This window comes from Musca domestica, unplaced genomic scaffold (genome assembly GCF_030504385.1).
Source record: "Musca domestica strain aabys unplaced genomic scaffold, Musca_domestica.polishedcontigs.V.1.1 209, whole genome shotgun sequence".
Lineage (NCBI taxonomy): Eukaryota > Metazoa > Arthropoda > Insecta > Diptera > Muscidae > Musca > Musca domestica.
The window spans coordinates 371,346-379,069 of record NW_026712257.1 but is presented as its reverse complement, the minus strand read 5'-3'; the positions used below and the strand labels follow the sequence as shown (position 1 = coordinate 379,069).

At 34.3% G+C, this 7,724-nt stretch overlaps 1 long non-coding RNA gene across 1 annotated transcript; it reads right to left on the bottom strand.

The window, feature by feature from the left end:
* Positions 1-6,743, bottom strand: LOC131802426 (uncharacterized). Its single transcript, XR_009342174.1, has 3 exons — positions 6,558-6,743; positions 374-729; positions 1-230 (listed from the first exon to the last, which is right to left on the bottom strand). It is a non-coding gene; the product is annotated as an uncharacterized LOC131802426 (long non-coding RNA).
* Positions 6,744-7,724: the final 981 nt, after the last annotated feature.

Here is a 7,724-nt window from a genome sequence, read left to right as displayed (position 1 = left end):
TTTTGGATTCATATATTATTTTATTTAAATTAACATTAAAAACATAACATCTCCACATCATCATCATCGTTTCTCTTCGCTTAACATTTTCTTTATAAATAATTGCACAAATGCGTATTCTAACACTTAACACTCAAAATTGATCTACATCATTATCTAGATTTTTTGTTCGAGATCGACGCTGTGATTCCATTGTCACGATATGCTCGGCATCCAAGTTGTGTCTAAGGCTAAACCAACAGATTGACGCATCAAGGTGTGAATTGAAAAAGAAAATAGAAAAAATGATTGGTTTTTAAAAATGTTGGTCTTTTTTATTTTGGGAAAATTTGAGTTGTCATTATTCAATTCGTTTCACTTCTAATCTTCTTACCTCTTACAATGAAAGCTTTTATTTCTGGTGGATACCACCAATACTTCGTTATAATGATTCTTTTGTTGTTTTTGTACTGAGGCAAGGCGATTGTATTTGTGGATGTTGTTGTTGGATTCTTCGTTTTGTTTTATGAGATTCTTTGTATAATAATCGGTCCATGACTCTCTTAGGGGTAATAGTTTGTTAAATTTTGCTGTTGCTGTTTTGCCATTGCACCATGATGTATAGGAATTCCAAAATTTACTATTCATTTTGGTTAGGGGTAAATGCTTGACATCGCCTGGCCATAATTCGGGATAGCCGCATTCGGATATCATATAATCGGGTGTTTTTGTAATCATATTGAGGAGTGACTGAAAATGAAAGATAATGAGTTATTAATATGATAAAATTTATAAACAAAAAATAGGCAATAGATGAGACTTTTTTAGAGGGGTACTGACAAGTCATTTAAAGCACGAATCCATTGAATTGCGTACCATTCAAAATGTAAAACTAAACTAAGATTTATTTTGAAAGATCAAAATTTATTTTATCTTAAAATATAAACTGGACATATGACTACCACTGACATTATCAGAAGCGGCTAACGGCAGAGAAAATCAAAACGAAGCCACCAATGATTTGCATTTTTATGAGTCATGTTGTGCATCATTTTCATCTCCATTTTTTTGAAATCAAGAAATGCATTGGGGAACATTAGAAAATGTCTCCTACAGTGCGTAATGATGAAAACTTTATGTGTGAGTCACTTTGCCCATTCCCATTCAAGCAGGCCCATGATCTATTTATATTTTGAAGATAAGAAAAAAAGAAACAACGCATTGACAAGGTGTCTGTTGTCACGACTCGAAATCGTTAATTTGTTTAATGAAGTTCTGTTTGGCTATTGCCCAAAAATTGCACAACTTAAAAGTATTTTTTTATTCACCAAAATGGGTGATTTCTTTTATTTTGAAATGGATAAATAGCTTTGAGTATGAGGTGTTTTTTGTCCACAGCACATTTTCCTAGCATGAATGCTTAATTACACACATATGGGCATTCATTTGTTGATGGTTTTCTGATGGGACTTCTTTTTTTTAAATTGATCTTCTTAAGGTACATTTATTGGGCTTTTACAAGATTTATGAAAAAATCTGTTGTTCTCCGTTAACATGGCCGATTGATCTTCTATGAATAGACATATGAGTTATCTATGAGAACACTTATTGGTTTTCTATGAAAAAAGCTGACCTTCTTCAAAACCGAATAGAAACTGGTCTCCAATGCTTTTATTAAAGAAAAATATTGGTTTTCTCTGATTGAACGTTAATTTAGAATTGACATTAGAAAACAATATTTTATTAAAAGACTTTTTGGTCATCATGAAGAGCCACCAATCTTCTACATGGAGATCTCAGATATATGAGAAAGTCTACCGTATTGTATTGATAAATATATTAATTTTCTTTAAAAAGACATCTTCCATCTTTTATTAGAACACTAATGGTATTCAGTTTAATGACATATTGGGAAGATCCACTGGCATTCAACGAGATAACTCATTGGTCAATCATAAGAAGATCTGTTTGTCTTAAATGCGAAGATATATCGTTCTTCTAGGAGAATACCGGTTATTATTTCTTTCCGAGAAGACTAATTGGTTTTCTATTGGGATTCATAAAGGCCTTCTTATAGAGTGGTACTGGGTTCAAGAAAGCATTTTATCAATCAATCTGAATCGAATAAATTTTTTCTAATATTTTATACAAAGTCAAAGTCAGTGTCCATATCTATCCATCTGTCTAGGAAACCAATTGATAGGAAACCAAGATTTTGCGCTGTCATTTTTCTGCAGTCAGGTCAATATCGAAGATGCATAACATCCGAACACATTAAGTTATGAATTTACCACCGATTACAGGTTAATGGGTAATTTTACGAAATTTTCCACCAGAAATTGAACATTTTAGGTTCTTAAACATGGGACCAAGTTTAGATATACCGGTCGTATAATGGTACAACCTGATTGAAGATATTTTGCGAGGTTGGTAATATTTTTCAACGAAACAAAGACCATAACTTAATATTTGTTATTCTAAGCAGCTATGTCGACTCCGTACGAAAAGTATTAGAAATCGGCCACCATTTAAATGCAGCTAGATTAAATTCATGATTCCAATTGTAACACCATCTCACAAAAAAACGGGTATATATTCATGATCAGCATAGAATTCTAAGTGACGTCCATATTAGACGTAGAAATTTGGCATAATAGTTTCCTGTTTCTTTAGGGTGATTGGTATTGAAATGGAGCTATATTGGTGTACGTTTTCATTTCATGTATTGGTGTACGATATTCGGTATTCTAATAACTCAGAATTGTTTAAAATTAGTATTTAGAGACGGTAATGTGTCCTCCTCGTGTGTATCAGTGTCTTATATGTCAACGTTTTCCTAAATCCCCATAAAATAGTACCTCCCGATATTTGGTATTCTGATGATTCTGAATCAAATTATGCATGTCCTTCCTCCCGTCTGTCCACGTATTTATGAAAGAAAAATATTAGCAGCATTTATTGTTCGATTGTGATAAAATTTTGCACCGATCATTTGTTTGGCGCAAGAACGAAAGCTATTGAAATTTACAATAGTCGATGTAGCCATAGTTCCCAAGTATATTGGCCCGATGTCAGGATTATTGTGCACCAAAAGCACATACGATCGAATTGAACCTATAAGTATGCTAAATTTGGTGAAAATCTGTCAAGCTCTCATATAAATGTTTCATCCGATTTTATATCTAAGTTACCCAAATCCGTATTTACACTCCATAACAAGGATTTTCGGTACAACATATCAGATACATCCTAAAAATACCTACCTCAGTCAAGTTAAGTGGAAATCGATTAAGATATAGGTTTACCGCCAGGGTGCCTAAAGTGAAATTTATAATATTTAAAGAGTGTGAAATCACCCTGCAACTAACCTGGGCAAATCATGAAGATAACAGTACCACCCCTTATTCTTGGTTTTGAAAGCTTAAGCCCAGATTTTCTACAAATTAAAGTGATATTTAATTTTGGATCTTGCTCTAATAATGAATATTGGTGCTGTTTTTTAAGACTGTCTTTCTCCACCTACATAGTATGGAGGGTATATTAAGTTCGTCATTCCGTCATTTTAGACCTAACAAAGTATATATATTCTTGATCAGCTTAAAATTGTAAGACGATTTAGTTTTCGCCATTTGTAATCTCGTTAGAGTCAAATCGAATTAAGATAGGAAGCTAAAATGTTGCACAGATCTGTCTTTTGTCTGCTAGCAGGTTAAGTTCGAAGATGGGCTATATCGGTCCACAATTTCATATATCCCCGATATAACAGTACCCCCGATATTCGGTATTTTAATTTGACATTGACATTTTTCAATAGAATTGTCTGAAAATCCAAACAAGGAGTTCCTTTTGAGGACTTTACCCTCTTGAAGAGAATTGTCTATATAGGTCCACAATATCGTATGTCCCCCATGTAACGGTACCTCCCGATATTCGGTATTTTGATGATTTTAGCCGCATTTTTCAATGGAATTGTCTGAAAATCCAAACAAGGAGTTCCTTGTGAGTACTTTATCCCCTGTAAGAGAATGGTCTACATAGGTCCACGTTTTAGTACTGCACACATATAACGATGCCCCCATATATTCAGTATTTTCATGATTTTTGCGACATTATTCACCGGAATTGTTTAAAATTTTGTATCTGAAGTTCTTAATGGGTACTTCAACCTATGACGAAAAAATGTATATACAGATTCACGTTTTCGTATAGCCCCCATATAACGATACCTCCCGCTATTCGGTATTTTGATGATTTAAGCGACATTATTAACCGGGATTTTTTCAAATTTCGTATTTAAAGATCGCAATGATTACTAGAATCTATGAAAAAAATTGTCTATGCAGGTTCACGTCTTTGTATAGCTCATATATAACGGTACCTCTCTTTATTCGGTATTTTGATGATATTAGCGATATTATTCAATGGAATTGTTTACAATTTCGTATTTGAAGGTCGGAATCGTTATTACAGCCTATGAGAAAAATTACTTATGCAGAACCACGTCTTCGTATAGCCACCATATAACGATTTTCAGTTGAGCGGTATTTTTCGACTGTTTTTTTTTTTTGAAATTTGTCAAGTTCCTTCCAAATGGTGGAGTGTATGAAAAGTTCGGTCCGGCAAACTTAGCTGATTTTTTACTAGTTTTACTTTTTGTAGGATCTATTGGTTTTCAGTGGCATCCTTTAAGGAAAAAAATATTATTCTGTGAAAAGTAATCAAGGACCCATTGGCCTTACATTAAATTGACTTCTATAAAAAGACCTATTTTTCATGTGGATATCGGTTAATCATATCTGAGATGTTTGACTTGACATACTCTATCTTTTATTTTGGTTTATTTGTGTTTTGATTTTGTCTTTTGATATTTTTATTGGAGCTCCATAAAACATTTCTATTAAAGACCATATTGATCTGCCCATCTAGGGCACACGTTTATATTTCAAACCAATTCCAAACAACTTCTTAAAATCCCCAGCTAAGTAATTCCCATATCAGAACATTACCACTGCCTTACTGACTGTCTGTTATTATTGTTGTTATTTGTTTTCTTTGCTGAAGATTGGCGTCCATGTAGGTGCCTCCACAACAAAGTAGCCGGTATTGCGCTGTTGTTGTATTATTGTGTTTGTTGTCATATTAACATTAATGACTGACAGTGGTAGGTTGAAACAAAAGACGCATTCTCACCAAATATAGATCAGCTTGTTTAAACAAGTTAATAATGTTAATGAATTTTTTTGTTGTTTTGTTTTGTTAAAATCTACCACGGATATTTTCACAAGTAACCGGTTTAAGAAAAACAATTAAAATAATTGTCATACGTACGTGGATACCTTTTGTGACCGATATGATATTTGCTAAAACCAGAATCGGATAAAAAATCGAATAAAACAAAGCAATTTAATTAATAACGTCAATACTTTTTATGTGGGTACCTTGTCTGGATTTAGAGATTTTTATGTATTGAGGTATAAAATTTAAAACTCTTTGCTCGAAAAAAGGTTAAACACAATCCCCCCCACCCCACAAAAAAAAAAAAAAAAAAAAAAACCGGAGGGTTGTTTCAGATTTTTTAGAGAGATGTTTAATACCTTGACCTATAATTTGAAGGCGAATTCTGTTGTGCATTATTGCTTTAAGATTCCAGAATCCAATTTGGGTGCAGAGTTATGCGCATCAGTATTTTTTGCTACTTTTGGTCTTGGCATTTTATGATCGTATGGAAAGGTAGAACCTTTCAGAAGCATATCAAAAAAAAAAATGTTCCACTGTATCAAAGGTATTCAAGCCGGTTCTGCACACAACACGGTTAGTCACACGGCACATTCACATTGCTAACGTACATACATATGTTTTAATTACAACATTCATTCATTCATTCAACCTGAAAATCACTTCGAAGAACTTCGTCAGCAGCTCTCATAATGTTATGATAAGCACAACAAACCGGCCAAAGGTCTTTGTTTGGACGTTTCAAAGAGATTTTCCAAAGCTAAGCTACTAACTAACATTTTGTAATGTTAGTTTACAAAACAGTTGTGTTGTTGTCTTATCTCTTTTGCTTGAGAGCGTTAATTTCAACATAGGTATTTCCATACTGCAAGCCGACTGCAGACCCAGCCACAGCCATAATGAGGCTTTTTCTAAACACGTTTCGGAATTTGGTTTTTTTTCTCATTTTCTTCTTGGCTTTGTGTTTCTTTGCGAAATTTCATTAGCACTCTTTGTGACGCGTTTAAAGTTCACATGCATCACACATACGTGAGTGGGGGGCTAAAACGAATGCACTTAAGACCCTATTACCCCCCGCCCTTCATTCACCTCATCAGCAGTCAGGCCTTTCACCTTCGATTTCCAATAAGAAACCTCAAGAATTAAAGAAAAAACCAACAACTTTCACTCGTAATTCGCTGGGTACAAAATTCATTGAATAGTAAAATAATTAATATTCAAATATCTACCCGCACCTTCTAGGGTCTGGGATTTTTATGGCCACACACACTCAACGGAAGAAAGCTGAATTGGGTTTTTGTTGTTTTTAATTTCAAATTTATAAAAAACAAAAAACATTTTACCGTTAATTATTTTTGAGGTCGTAAATCTAACTAAGAATTTTGGATTTTTTTCTCTTTTTTTCAAATCGCCGAATTGTTTGCTATTAATTTGCCGCGTTGTGCTTCTTGGCTGACTTAGTCGCTGCTCGTCGCCACTGGTTCTTTTTAGAAAGCCCGAATGCAACTGATTTCTTGTATCTGGCCTGGCGGCTGTTGGCGTTTGTTTTTCTGTGCTTCCATTTGCCATTTGCGATACAGGCAACAGCAAGCAATGACGCCGACGACGTCGTGGTCGTTGTTGTTCCTCAACAAAAACCATCTTAACATGGCTTTTCTGCGGTATTTTTTTGTGTTTTTGGTTTTTTTACTTTTGTCTTTAACTTGTTTTGATTTCGATTTGTTCTCTGCACGTGTTTGGTTGTGTGTGCGGAGGGAATGTCTTAAAGCACAGTGCAAAGAAACCGGCATACAATTTTAGGTTAAAGAAATAAAAATGAAGTTCTGAAATTCCATGTGGTACCGCTATATGAGGGCTATATCAACATGGGGATCCACATTTGAAATATTTGGTGTGGAGCTTTTCACTGAAAATCCGAAAAGTTAAATTGGGACTCACGCTATTAAAATTCAAAAAATTAGGAGGGACCATTATATGCCGACTTTACCAAATACGAATTGGAATTTAATATTTTTGGCGAGGAGCTAAAATATTCCACGAGAAACAGGTGTGTCAAATTACAGCTAATTTGGTTGAAAATTCCAATCAAAACCTCTAAAGTATCTACAATCATGAGACACAAGTATATGGGGCGAATACCTGAGAATCACTGAGAAGCCGATTTGGTAGGAATTTTGGGATCAAAAACTTAAAAATGTCGAAAACCAGATGGCACCTTTATATGGGGGCTATACCTTGGAGTTAAACTGCCTAATGACATTTTTTTCCGATCAGTAAATCTACCCGAAAAGCTTAATTATGGGCTTTAGTTAGAAATTGGATATCGAAATACCGAAAACAGGATGTGTTCTCCTAAAAGTCCTCAATGGCCTTTACCTCGATGATCTTAGAGTTCTTCTCATATTAAGCCCCAAAGGTGTTATGAAAGGAATTAAAAGACCTTTTATGGAAGGTTTGCATAGCACCTTATAGAATCATTTGAAGGCCTTCTTTAGAAAGGTCCTAAGGTT